This window comes from Pseudorasbora parva, chromosome 9 (assembly GCF_024679245.1).
Source record: "Pseudorasbora parva isolate DD20220531a chromosome 9, ASM2467924v1, whole genome shotgun sequence".
NCBI classification, from domain to species: domain Eukaryota; kingdom Metazoa; phylum Chordata; class Actinopteri; order Cypriniformes; family Gobionidae; genus Pseudorasbora; species Pseudorasbora parva.
This window is the reverse complement of record NC_090180.1, coordinates 9,307,887-9,322,567: the sequence shown is the minus strand read 5'-3', so window position 1 is coordinate 9,322,567 and position 14,681 is coordinate 9,307,887. Positions and strand designations below refer to the sequence as shown.

Below are 14,681 nucleotides of genomic sequence, written 5' to 3'. Positions count from 1 at the left end.
ATATTAGCCACATCATAATGTTAATCAGTTATGTTAAATCATTCTTTAGTTTAAACGCCAATAGTCCTGAATAACTCGACTGTCATAAGAAGGAAGACATCAGTAACAAATGTGTGCTAATTTAGCGTTTAAACTGCAGACATGTTTGGTTTATAAGAGGGTCTCTCCTCCTCCCCCTGCCGCCCGCTGAGCCTCGGCTAGTCTCGGCTGTGTCCGCCAGAGGGCGCTCGGGCTCCGATGTCAACGCGCGCCATTCGATTGTGGAAAATGCCACCAGATGGCGGTTTAGGATTGCTGCTCTTCTGAAAGGCGCGGTTCCTTCTCCTGGTCCAAATTTCAATTAAAAAATCCATATTTAACAAAACTTTTATCGAATTTCGAATAGCTGGAACGCCGACCTTTACGACCATGAGCACCCCAGGTGAGTTGTATGCGTTTTTGTGCCGTTAGTGGTGTGTGTAGTGTAGCGGGTCTGGAGATTAAAGATGGAGGACAACGGGGCTAGTGGGGGATGGGCGGCTTCTCTGCTCTCACACTGACTGCATCTCCCCAGGCCAGATCCACACACCCGCAGCCGAGCTTTAGCTGCTCGTACGCGGCTCTGTGAGCACACACAACTCGGTCATGAAGACACGGGCTTATTTTCTTAAGTGTAATTGAACTCATATGTGTCTGCAGAGCTGTCTCGGTTCGTCGTCGACAGTGAGCTGCACTCATTATATAATGACCAGTTTATGGCACTGATTGCTGCTGGCTTGAGTAACGTAGATGCTGGTTTGTTTCTCAAGTTCCCCCCCTTATAATATAACAAAGGTCCCGTTATTTAATGTCAAAGCCAAGAAATTATTACAGAGTTGTCAACAGCAGGCTTAAATGTAATCTGGTGTACTTGAGTCGATAACATGATTAATCCCAGTGTAAGATGATGTGAGGAGAGAAGGAGCCAGACAGGTGTAATACTGTTGCTATAATAGAGGATTATAATGTGAGAGACTTTAGTGTGTAGATGTGAAGGGGGAGGGGTTGAGTTTTCACCTTTGTTTTCATTTGTACTTTCTCAGACTGAAGGAAGATCACACTAGTAGTGAAACTTCACAGTCAGCAGCCCACATGACACCTGTGTTATTATTAGTTATTTCTCAGGTTTTCAACATGTCAACTTTGCTAATGAGGCAACTTCCTTCTAAAGGATTTGAAAGGCCCTTTGGTAAATGTGTTGTGGCTGAAATGTAATATTTGGGAGCAGTTGTTCTCAGTAAAGTTCAGCGTTATCTCAGAAACACCCCCAAATCTCCTGTTTAACATGCTTGTATCTGGTTTATGTTCTACACAGCAATTCCAAGATGTTTCTTTTTATTTAGTTTTTTTGCGGAGAAGGGTTTACCTGCTTTTTGTAGTGTGTAATGCAGTGTTTTAATCGCTAACTAAAACTATTAACATAGTTTTATGTCTTTAAATAAAGCCAAAATAAAATGAAAATTTTAGATGAGAATCTTACAGTTAAGAAAAACAAAACAAAATGGAGCCTTGGCAACTAGGCTAACTGAAATTAAAATAAATTAAGCCAAAAACAAGTAGGCCTATTAAAAAATGAAGTTTAGTTTAAACTACTAAAAAAATCAAGATATTTTTTGGGGGAAACATATTTTTTTCTACTTTTCTTATCTTCAGCTTTAAAATGAAATCTTTTTTTTAAATTTCATATAAATATTTTTATGAGTGGCTGAAATGTGTTGGTCAAAAGGTGTGGGAAACCTAAATGTTATTCTAGAAGTGCTATTTGAGACCTGTAAATATAAAGTATGGGAATGTAAGTAGGGCTGGGTGATATGGTCTAAAAAAATATCACAATATCATTTTCCATATCAGTCGATATCAATAAATATCACAATGTAAAATCTTCATTTCTTTAAAGTTTAAACAAAGGCATATTTTTGCTCCTGAGTAAAGTAGAAAACAGACAGTTAACTGTGGTTTTAAACTATCTTTTATTGTCAAAACATGACAAACACTTCCCAAACAGGTGAACAATTTATTAAAACTGAGGTAGATGTATTTTTTTTAAATTGTGCGGTCCGCGTTTTTTTACACTACACTGTACTTCAATAATATCATTATATTTACTTAATTGTGTAAGTAGTAGAACCATAGACTGTAAAAAGAAAAGAAAAAAAAGAAAAGAGTAAAACACTAAAAACACGATCCCGCAATCTCTCTTGAAGCCAGTATGGAAGTAATGTAAACTGCAATTCCTCAACTGGCCATTAGGGACAGTCTCCAGAACGGAGCCGAATCTCATTGAGCCCTATGTTAAAATTCTCAACTTTACAGCAGAAAAAAACATGTTTACAGCCTGGTACAAATTATGGTTTTGGCCTATCAGGCTAATTTTGACCTTCATGACAACTGTGAGGGGGGGTGAATTTTTTTTTATAGGTCCCGTTCTTCGCGTGTTTTCGAAGCTTTGATTATGTTTACAGTGTGCAATATAACATGAGTTCATGTTTCGCGTGTAAAAAAACACAGTATTTTTCACACAATTTACTTATCTGTACAGTGCTGTTTCCTCTGTCCTAAAAACGGCCTGATGATTTCCTTGTTCTATGAAGTCCCTCCTTCAGAAATAACGAGTTCTGATTGGGCCAGCGCTTCCCGTGTTGTGATTGGACAGCAGCTTAGCGCACTTTGCCTGGAAAGGTCCCGCCTCTTACCATAACGGGGAGATGCAAGCGCTGAATGCGCGCTCTTCTCTACGTGGGAGACAAACAAGACCGAGCCCCCTATTTTACGTGTTCTTGTGGGCGGAGGGTTAGTCAACAAACGGTTCTAGTCTCGTCATTACATCCCTGCACTTCCTGCTGTAGCCCAAACCGGCCGTTCGCTGTAGGCTTTGAAAGGGAACTTCTGTTAAATAAAATATCTCGCTTGGAATTGAACTTTGAGCTTTATAATTTTACAGGTATTATTTATGCTCTAACAGCAACATTCCACACTAACTAAAGTTTGAAAGATGGAATCGTGAAGAATGGGACCTTTAAAACTCACTCGTTTGCGTTACATAATGCCATAGAGAGAGAGAGTCGCGACAACTCCATAGACTCCAATGGACAGTTTTTTTACAACAATGGCGGCTCATGGAGACTCAATAGTTCCCGGAGGTAGCAGACTAACAATTTGAATTGCCCACCAAAGCACTTCCTGGAACTATTCCAGGTCTCAATGAATCACGTGACTATCAAGCATTTTGAACTTCCGTTGTCGCGACTCTTTCTCTATGTCTCTGATAAAGCCTTAAAGTTCTGCATAATTAAGGGCGTGGTTACAGGTGGATAGCCATTTATCTGTCGTCTATAGTCATTGCGTCACCTAAGCTCCGCCCACATCCTGCCTTTTTGCCCATTATCTGTTGTCCGGGAGTGACCCGATGACTCGCTCGCAAGATGGCAACACCCAGCTCGACTCTACTTTAAGCTTCAGAATAGCTTATCGGAATCCTATGGGTGACGTCACGGACACTACGGCTATATTTTTTTACAGTCTAGGGTCCCCCCTCTCTTGCCTCACAGTGGATTGGTCCACCGTGCATCTCACACACACACACACAGTGAGTTGTCTTCACTATTGCAAATGTTTCTCACTTCACTCTGATCCTCCAAGCCTGTCAGTCACTGTGACTGTAGACAACACCGCGTGCAGCACCCAGAAGCCCGGTCTGCAATATGCCTGCGCAGCATTACGCATAGCGCGTAAGCATTATATTGAGAATTTATTGAACTGTTGTTATCGTTTTATGGAGGAAAATTATATTGTGATAATTAGAGGTCGACCGATTCAGCGGTTTTGCCGATTAATCCGCACCGATAGCTGATTGGTGGAACAATTGGTTATCGGCAAAAAACAATACCGATAGTTTTTCCAGTTTGCGTCCGTTGTGGGAGCGGCTGAGAAGGGTGCTGTCATTACACAGTAACCTACGAGAGCTCTGAGAAGGGTCTGCTGGCATTATATAGCATGAGAGCGGCCTCTAGAGGCCAAATAAAAAAACTATCAATGTTTACATTAACATTATAGCTCACGCTGCACAGAGCGCGCTGACACATCTGATGCGCGTTTAAAACACCAACAGAGAAACGATATGAATACAAAACACTTCAGTACATGTTGCCAAATCAGTAAAAAGTAATTGATTTGTTGACTAGATGCTTTAGCAGGGAAAGAACAGCAGTATATGTACTTTGTCGTCGAGGCTGACAGGACGCTAACATTAGCAGCAACAGTTACCTCAAGCATTTAAAACGATGTAACTGAGAAACTTTTTTTTGATGTGAGAAACCGTATCATGCATCCAACAGAAATATAAACCCATCAGAAACGCATTAGATTTCAATACATATTTTGTTATTTTGATAAGAAAACTGTCAAGTGTTCTAAAAAATCAAACTGTTTGGATTTATATGAAACACTTAATATAGCACTTAATATAATACAATAATATTCCATTTGTAACATTAAGTAAGGTTAATAAATGCTGTAAAAGTATTATTCATTGTTAGTTTTATCTGTTAACCTTTTTTATGCACTGTGAACTAATATGAATGATTAAGGTAGAATTGTATTTCTCAAATATTAATACATGCTGTAAAATGTACATTACATAATGCATTTAGTTCATGTAAGTTAGCTAAATAAATACATCCTTGTTAACAAATGGGATTTTCAGTCTGTTACCTGACATTTACATACATGTTTCTAGGTTATAGCTAAAGAAACATTTATTTTTAATATTTTAATATTTTAGTTATTTTCTGTAGAATTTTTTAATTAGAAAACTTCGCATTTTAATATATTCATATTTACATATGAAATGTAACATTTTCATGGTTCAGTACTTTTTAAAAAAATTTTGTAAAGTTCAGCACAGCTTTTTTTTACCTGTTATTTTATGTATTATTATTATTGTTTAATCTAGTATCTTTTTAAAAAAACGATCGATTAATCGGTTATCGGCAAATGAGGTCCAACCTAGCTATCAGTATCGGTAAAATCAACTATCGGTCGACCTCTAGTGATAATTATCGTTATCGTTTAATTACCCAGCCCTAAATGTAAGCCTATATTTAGCTTGAAAACCTAATTTTCTGGTAATAGTTTACCTGTAATCATCAAAACAATTCATATTCATACATTTTCAAGCCAGATAGCCCTGGAAAGGTTTTCATCAGTTGCTTATGACTTTATTCTTGTTATATTTACTGATAGTTTTTATTATACAGTCTTACAGTCTTTTTTTCATGCAATAACCACTGGACTAACGTTGAGCTCTAATGCTGTGGCCTCTCTTCAGTCTTAAATGTCAAAATTGTAATATTGCTGTACAGTTGCAGAAGTGTGTCCCGCATAGCATTGCACTTTGGGACAAGCAGCGGCCAGGAAAACCACTAGCTCGTTTTTTTTCCTGTGATGTGCAGAGTTAGTTACCCAAGAGAAATCAGCATTGCACATGTAGCACATCCTGTGGTTGAAAGTGTGGGTATTAAAAAAACATCTGGAGAAAACTGACTCCAGTCCAGTCAGTGTGTTAAATGTATAGCCTACTACGACCTGACTGAAAAAAAGACTTTTAAAACAAGCTAACCATACTTGCTTTCCTGCTTTGCATCAGCTTTTCCTAATGGATTGAAAATACAAAATCCTGTTATGCAAAAGTGAAAGGTGTTGAGTACGAGTTACGTTCAGTCTGTGATCTTAGGGCGCATCAATGAGAACAAGAGCTGTGATGACTGGGTTTAAAGCGTTTAACTGTGGCTCACCAAGTCCTTGCAGCCAAAACCTGTTGTGTGTGTCCTCATCTCCATTTGTTCACCATAACTCCTTACAACATAATCATAATGACTTTCTAAGTGTCAGTTAGAAGGCATGTGTGTACTTGTACATGTATGTCTTGCAAAGGTTCTTGTTCAGAATGATGTTTGATGTCAACAGGGTTTTACTTCAGTGCCAGACATGTAGAGAGAATTTTGCTTTGGGTAAAGGCCAGCTCTGTCTTTGAGTGTGTTACGAGATTAATATGATATATTTATCATATTATAATATGTAATATGATATATACCAGATAATATATTTAAGTGGACCTTTTTTGTTGGTTCCATTTTCTGATCTTGAGCTAATTTATACAAGATACTAAATTATTAATGACATATCCTCTATAAATTTGGAAGAAAACATGTTTAGGTGTAAAAGTTTCAGCTTCTTTTCATTAGTTCATGACATCCATAAGACGAGTGCATTGTTTATCAATGCTGAAGAATTGTTGTACATCTGGGATTTTATTCATGCAAAATGAAAAAAACTAAATGAGCTTTACCTAAGTTTATTTTGAATAGCTGTTGAGTTCATTCACTTGGCACGGTGCAGCAGATTGTTTGCTGGCAGTTAATCAGTGTCTTTGTCAGGCCTGAGGCCAAAGACTGTCTAATGAAAAGGGTGAATGGGTTGAAAGGTTCAGTCTGTTGATACTAAAATGATATTGTAAGAGGCTGTTGAAGTACTAGATGCTTTTTTGATCAGTGTGGGACAACTGTAGTTGTTGGTAGGGCTGTGCGATATTGAAGTAAAATACGATATGCAATACCTTGTTAAATAATGCCATATTAGATATGCGATACGATATTGCTATTAGTGTAAAATCAAGCCTGCAGTATCCCTCTCAGAAACTGAAGCTTTCGCGCCTCGATCGCCCCCCAGGTGGCCGGTCCCAGTATAGCCGCCCCTCTGTGATTTCTAATGGACACGAGGCAAACTAAATAATAAAATTACACTTCAAATATTTTTTCCCCAAAGTTAGTTTATGTTATTGAAGGCAGTTATCATCACGATGATTTCATTTCAAGTGTTCGTTTTTTTTAAATAAGATTAGTTTTAGTTAGTTATTTGATGCTATACAAACGGGGGGTGTGACCTCATGATTGACAGCTGAGATCGACGGCTTCTCTGAGTGAAGTTTGTCACTGAGGCACTAACGAACTTTTTTCGGAATTTTTGGGAGCAGATTGGAGCTTTAGCTTTAATTTCTACATTTCCTTAACTGTTTATTTCACACCAACATAATTAATTGTTCTGCATCTGCGAGAGTGTGGGCGGGCTTTTTATATCGCGACTGTACTTCCTGCTCTACTTCCTGCGCTCTACTGTGAAACTCCGGTCCCGAAATCTCTACTGCGCAGACTCTGTGCCAAGATGTCAGCGCCGTGCAGGCCGCCTGAAAGCTTCAAATTTGGCAAGCGGAAACGGATGATGTCGAGTCGTCCATATTTTTTTCCCGTCTGTGTAAAATCTATTTAAATTATATTTTAAACAACAGAGAATGATACAATTTATGTGTTTCACATTCTTTCTGGGAAAAGAAAGCATTGCTACAACTTCTGAAAGGGACCAGCAGTAGCAAGGTTTTAGCAAAGATTTGTCACAAATCTGACAATATGATTTTAACATCAATGTAAACAAACAAAAAATGTAATGCAAATATTTAAATACCTAAAACTTGATTGACTTGGTAATATATCAACCTAAAACTTAATATCAAGAACATCCAGGTAAACAAATACACCTGAACTAGGGGTGGACTAAAACATACACTTTTCACAATGTTGAAGTAGCCTATTCAAATCATTCAGATATTCCGTGCCGTTGCGATATGCATATTGCGATATTTTGATAATTTCAATATTTTGTGCAGCCCTAGTTGTTGGTTGATTTGGCTACAAAACAAGTTGCATATAGCACTAATTGTATTGTGCGATTTATACAATTAGTTTTTACGTACATATGATGTAATATAAATATTTATTTATTATTGGGTGTAATAAATTACTGTGGCGGAAATAATATTGTAAATCACATATTTAATCTCTTCTTGGTAAACAAATACTGTCACAAGCTAAGCTCCTTTACAAGTACACTAAAACACTAAATATATTTTTTACATTTTTAATAAGTTAAAGTTCAATACTGATTTAAAAGTGGCCATAGCCAAAGAACCAGCCTCATACTGGCAGTAACTGTGCTCCTCTATCAGTCGGGGGTCTGTAGCAGATCTGTGAGATTACCAATTATTTCACCTGACATCTTCAGTTTGTCAGCACACTGCTCCGATACGTCTGACGGTACAGATATGCGATTATCTTCCTTGCCGACGTAGCTCAAAACAGACGTGAATGGGACCTTTGTGTTCAGTGAAAGAATGCGACTGAAGCTTGTTAATGTGCAACAGCTCTAAGAGTTAGACGGCTCCATGCTGAGTCTCTCCTCCCTCTCCTGCAGTCTCCATTTTGTGAACGCCTGCAGTGGGGCGGCCATGACCGCTGCTGCAGTGACACCAACACAAAAGCACTCTGCCTGTCCCATTCAACTACATGTGACCAGTGCAGACTCATACTGTGAGAATGAAAGTGCTTTTGTTGTTGTTGTTTAGTTTGCTGTTTGTGAAAGATTTAATTGTATTGTCTTCTAGTGAAACACATTTGCTAGCCTCTTGTGAATCTCCCAGTGGATCTGTCTCATCAGTTATTACTGTAGTTTTTCACACATTCAGCACCAGCTGCTGGTGTGTATATGTGTGCGTGTCAGCTTAGAGAATGTGAAATGTCTTTCTCAGTCTTTAGGACCTTCTCTTTTTCACAGTTAATGTGCGTTTGGTGTGTCTGCTGAACAAACCTTTCCGAATAAAAGCAGGAAGTCAGCACAATGTCGTGCTTCAAATCCACAGCTGCATTCACACACCCCACCTAGTCAACCATCTGCCTTGTTTGTCAGGTTTGATGTGCATTTAAATATATTTATTTCATTAGTTGTACCAGGATTTGGTATATGGATGGGTGTCAGCTGGGAAATCTAGATACCTGTTATATTATTATTTATAGGCTTAAATGGTAATATTCTGACAGTCTCACTGACTTGGTAACCACAGGTAAAAACATGCTGGCTACTCACCACTGTCAACTGATATTATGGTTATGGTTTCTATAAATCTACATGTTATAAACAAAAAGTAGCCAGAGCACAGAAAAAACTAGGGATGCTCCAATGAGCATTTTTTGCCTCCAGTTCCGATGGGATTATGTATCGGTCAATACCAGTCCGATACTAAAATAAAAATAGTGCTGAATTGCCTAATAAACAGTATGCCTCACTGTGTGGAAGAGACTGGGATCATTATTTTGTGAAAAAGCATCAGGCAGTCTTGACTTTAACATTACTTTCTTAACTTTGTAAAATAAAAATGGCAGTATCTGAGCCGATACCCGAGCTAAGTACCGGATTGGAGCATCCCTAATAAAAACTAACACACACACACACACACACACACACACACACACACACACACACACACACACACACACACACACACACACACACACCTTCACAAAGAAATGCTTTTTTATTTTTATTTTTTTTTATAACAAAAAATGTATTATTCCCATATCCCACTTAAAGTGCCCCTATGCTATTTTAAAGGTTCCTTTCTCAATTTGTTTTGTAGGTTTACAACAGGCTTAAATGCTTCAAAGTAAAAAAAACAACAACACTTTCAATGATTCTTAAATGACTCGTCTGAAGATTCAGTCTAATCCTTCCTTTCCGCAGGAAATTCCTAACTAATTCCTTCCTCCGCTCTGATTGGCCCGATGGAATATTAAAACTCAAATCAATATTTTGTGTACAATTATTTACACTTAAAAAAATTTAGGAGAGTAAATGTAGGGATTAAAGTGTTATTTTATGTGTTTTTCAGTAAAAGGAAAGATCTTTTTAGTGTATGTTTGTGTTTAAAGGGGGGGTGAAACTGAGTTTCAGTCAATTTTGAGAATCTATAGAGTAGTATTGCATCCTTCATATCTCCGAAAAGTCTTTAGTTTTACTATATTTATAAAAGAAAGATAGGCTGTACCGAGTCTTTCTGGGGAAAAATGAGCGGCTGGAGGCGTATCGTGTGGGCGGAGCTAAAGAATCACGAGCACGCACAGCTATTGCATGAGAGCATCTGAAAGCTGTGACATCCTCAAGCGTGGAAAAGAAAACGTTACTCTAATAAACCATGACTATCAATCAGATTCAGCCATACATATATGATCCAGAATCAGAAATAAATTGAACAGGAGAAGCAACAACAGCAGGACGTCTGTCTCTGTGGTATGTACTGTATTTAGTGGCCTGTCAACATTTGTGTGTGTTTACTCGCAGTTTATGAGGACATGATTCGGTTTATGGACTATTGTATGCGACTAAACCTTAGCAGTAGCAAGCAAAACGGTTTTGCACGTCACTAGTGTAACGTTATACATAGAACAACAATGGAGTAACGTTAGCGCATTTGAATGACGAATCGCGCTTTGTGAGAATGCTAGGTTTATGTTTGGGGTGGTTCAATATACAAACAGACACCTATAGTGGTCAACTAAACAAATGTATTTAAACAAGCACCATACATTGCATGCTCCATTGATAAATGAACTATACCCGATCGTGTGGTTTACTTATGCGACGAACAACATAGACATTTGAAGCAGTTTTACTCACTGCCTGCTTCCAAAGCACGACCGTGAACCTTTATCGTTGGGACCGCTACATCAAAAACACACATTGTTGATTTGGTGAAGTCCTGTGACAGCAGTGAGTGCAGCGCTCTCTCGCTCTGGTCGCGCGCGCACCCTTCCAGGAGAAGAGCCCCTAAAACCTGTACAAGGCCCTGTTGACATCAAGCCGACTCATACTCGAAAAAAACTCTCCGAAACTAGTGAGAAACTGGAAGGACTGTTTTTGACACAGAAATACTCCATCAAACGTCCAACTTGGGACATTTATTTAGTTATTTTTGAATTTTAAACATTCACTTGTAGAAGAAGTAGTTAAGTTATTATAACTTTTATAACATTATTAAGTAAACTACACATATAAATATTATGTAACTGACAAATTCAAATGGTTTGTATTACTTAAAGAAATTGTCAGCTTTACTTGACATTCTTTTGTTCATATAACTAAATTGTTATTTGTAAAACTTGCTCAATATGTGCATAAGCACGTGAATAAAGTGTTTAACCGGCAAGGCTTTAAAACATGAAAATAATGAACTTTCGTGATTGTGAATAACTATAGCGTAGACTGCAAGCACACTCAAACAGAGCAGAAATAAACTCAGAGAAATATTTCAAACGGAGGGAAATAGAACCCCCTCCAAAAAATAAAATAAAATTTACAGGCGCGTATTGAACCGTGAATGCCGTACAGAATGGTTCAATATTATTTTGAGAATTGTGGCATCCCTAATGCAAACCATATCTTAGTTTTATTTATTGTTCAGTTAATAAAATAATCTGAGCACATCAACCATCAAGATAAATAAGATCAAGTTTGCCTGTTAATATATAACATTTAGTCTATCCATGGGAAATATTTACATTTCTTTAGCACAAAATAACACTGATTTCAACAACAATCTATGGTTTTTAAAATATGAAATTTATTTAGACATTAAAAATCAATAAATAATTATTTGACCTAGTACAATTATTTCTAACCACGCAAAATTGTAGCGTTTGGTGAGAATTTACTCTCACATCTATTAATTATAAGTAATTATTCAATAAAAAGATAGATAAATGAATTGGTCAGTAAGCCAGTAAAATTAAATGACCATCATTTTTTTAATTATACGAGTGCGCAGATTTCTGAGACGTGAGAAAGCGTCTGCTGCAGGAGAAGTGTGTGCAGATCAGAGGCGTGCAGTAAATGAAGACAGAAACAAACCCATAAATGTATAATTTCTGTGCTTTTCACACTACGGTTAAAAATGGCTTGATATTTTATACATTTGGATCTGATCATTATAATGCATTTTGATTGATCTGATTTCTACATGTTGTTAAATGCTGTATTAAACTAAATTCAGGCTATAATTTAAACAGCCATGGTAAAGTTATTTGACAATGAGTTGCTTCTAGATATTTCTGCAGAACACTTTACGTATAAATCACAACTTTACGTATTGCTACTTTAGAATCATGTTTGTTTACAGTTAACTGCATCCACTCTGCTTATCCTTGTGTGCACAAAATAGATGCTGACATGTTCAAAACGCATTAACAGAGATGCACAACATTGTTTCAGTCAATATTTTTGTTTGTCTCTTTCGGGCCCATTTGTCCAATGAAAAACTATGTGGATCATTCCGTGTCAAATCAACCTAGAGGTCCAAAATTATTTTCTGGTGAAAAACATGCATAAATGAAGAAAACCAAAATATTAAATGTCATGTCGAATGAAATTAATATTTACTGAGAAAGCCAATATTTTCTAGAGGGAGATAAAGATGACCATTTGGAGCCAAATTCAAGAGGGTAAAAAATATTTTAGAAATGTGGCGGGACTCATTTTTTATTTTTACAAAGAGATTGGTATGTATTAGTGTATCTGTTGACATTAGTAAATTAGCAATCTTTGTTATGGTTAATTTTCAGAAATAGAGGAATTTCAATATTAGTGAGAATTCAAGATATCTTCATATCCTTTTAGATTCTGGTTCCTAGGAATTTTTTCCTTTGGCATCTTAATTTTTAAGGCCCTATATCGATCACATTGATACTGGGATCTCAATGCAGCTCTACGTCCAAATATTAGGATAGGATCAGTTGTTAACTGCAGGTAATGCATGAGCTGTGTAAAACATAAACTAAGTTAACCCTGAATTCCCATTTACCCAGCTTTAGAATAACCCAGGGTGAACTATTTCAAGTGTGAGAGCCCTTAAATGTGTCAACATGAGAGGTATTGTCACTGATTCCACTAAATATGCCCCTTAGCAGTGGATAACTGATACATGATTATGCTTTGTATGTTTACTATGTTATAACAATAGGAAATTGTAATCCTTAAACAATGCAGGCGAGGCAAATCTTGGTTTATTGATGTGAATACAGTGTGTGGGGAGGGCAAACACAGGGGCATTACGATACTGCATATTTGAACTCTTGCTAGCTTCGGAAGCTGTTAAAATGAACTAAATCCCTTCTTCCAGATATCTCTGAAACTGAATTAAATATAGAATCATATGAACAGACTATTGAAGGCAAGTTAAAGGCACAATATGTAAGATTTTTAGATTAAAATATCCACACACAAAAAACACTAGAACAACGTTTTTTGCATGACCTGTGTACTTATCCCAAATGTTTCTAACAATATTTAAATCAAGAGAAATCAGGGGCATTTTATCTTGGCACTAAGAGTCCTAATAGCAGTAAAAGTTCTTAAGAGTTTTCTCTTAACCTATTCACAAAGCTGCTGAGACCAACTTTTATTTAGGAATAGAGCGAAGTCTTAAGCTAAGAGTAAGGGTGGGGTTGACCTCATTGCTAAGGATGATGTCATCATGCTTGCCAACAATGACCACAGTGATTGGCTAATGGGGGAGGGGTCTCTTTCAGTGATTTAATCTGTAGAAAGAGGTATCCTTTTGCCATATTCAAATAAAGATTTAAAAATGTTGCCATATTCACAACACGACACAGTGAGTCTTATTGTTTCAATCGCTTGTTTTCTTGATTTACCGTGAGTAATGTTTTTACCATGGCAATCTACAATATATAAAGGTCTTAAAAATGTACATCCCACAAGAAACATTTTCTAAGAACCAGAATGTAAAATCATATTGATATTTACTTCTAGAGTTCACATTTCGGCACATTTTACAACCTGCATGACCTGGAGAACACACATGCTGTGTGTAAATCAAAGCTATCTTATTTATCAAAATGATTTTATTTGCACTTGGTCACATAAATGTATCTCCATAAAATGGATATGAATCTGTTCAATGCCTGCACTATATGTAGATTTAATGGAGTTCACATCACCAAAACAACATATATGAGCTGCGTTTTCAATGACCGCAATATGAGCGAACGCGGCCACAGCACTGGTAAGATCATTCAGTTTCTTTACTTTTAATGAAGATGATTGCATTTTGAGCACCTACGACTTTACTTTCGGTTTCATTTGCGGTAGTTTGTGCATTGACTTAAGGAAGAGATACTCGTCTGTGGCGATGCGTGCTGCGGTAGCGCTGTCATATCTGGCTATAACATCATATACCCTATAACAGGCTCTCATACGTTTTTTTGTATTTATTTTTTACATATGTGGTTTCAACAGCCAGATGCATTTAGACTTTAGTTTTGACTGTAAGGAGGCCCAAACCTCATCTTAAAGTGGCTTTTAGTATTTCCTTTTGTGTATTTGTTTTAAATGCTCCTGTTGTATTCTGTGCCCAGACTTGAGTTTTGTTTGATGTTTGATACATTTAAGAAGCTTGTTTTCTTTGAGCAGGTAAAATTAAAGGTTCAGATCATATAACTGACTGCTTGTATTTATTGAAAAAAATTGTATACATGAGAATGCGATGCATCGTCAATGCATCGTGATATCGAATTGAACCAAATCGATGACATGATAATCGTTATCGAACTGAACCGTGAGACCAGTGTAGGTTCACTCATTCAGGAGACTGGAGTTAAATCACATAGCCTAGGTTCTTTAAAATTAAGGGTGCTTTAACATCTCTAGTTCGGTTTATTTGGTACGAACCAAGGGCAAACAATTATACATTGTTGCATTTTTCAGCTTTT

General features: G+C 37.1%; 1 protein-coding gene across 1 annotated transcript in view; it reads left to right on the top strand.

Moving 5' to 3' along the window:
* The first annotated feature begins 212 nt into the window (after positions 1-212).
* Positions 213-14,681, top strand: part of stag1a (STAG1 cohesin complex component a) — a 54,200-nt gene continuing 39,731 nt past the window's right edge. The window contains exon 1 of the mRNA XM_067453753.1: positions 213-421. The gene's annotated coding sequence lies outside the window, so the exon portion shown is untranslated. The remainder of the gene's footprint in view (positions 422-14,681) is intronic.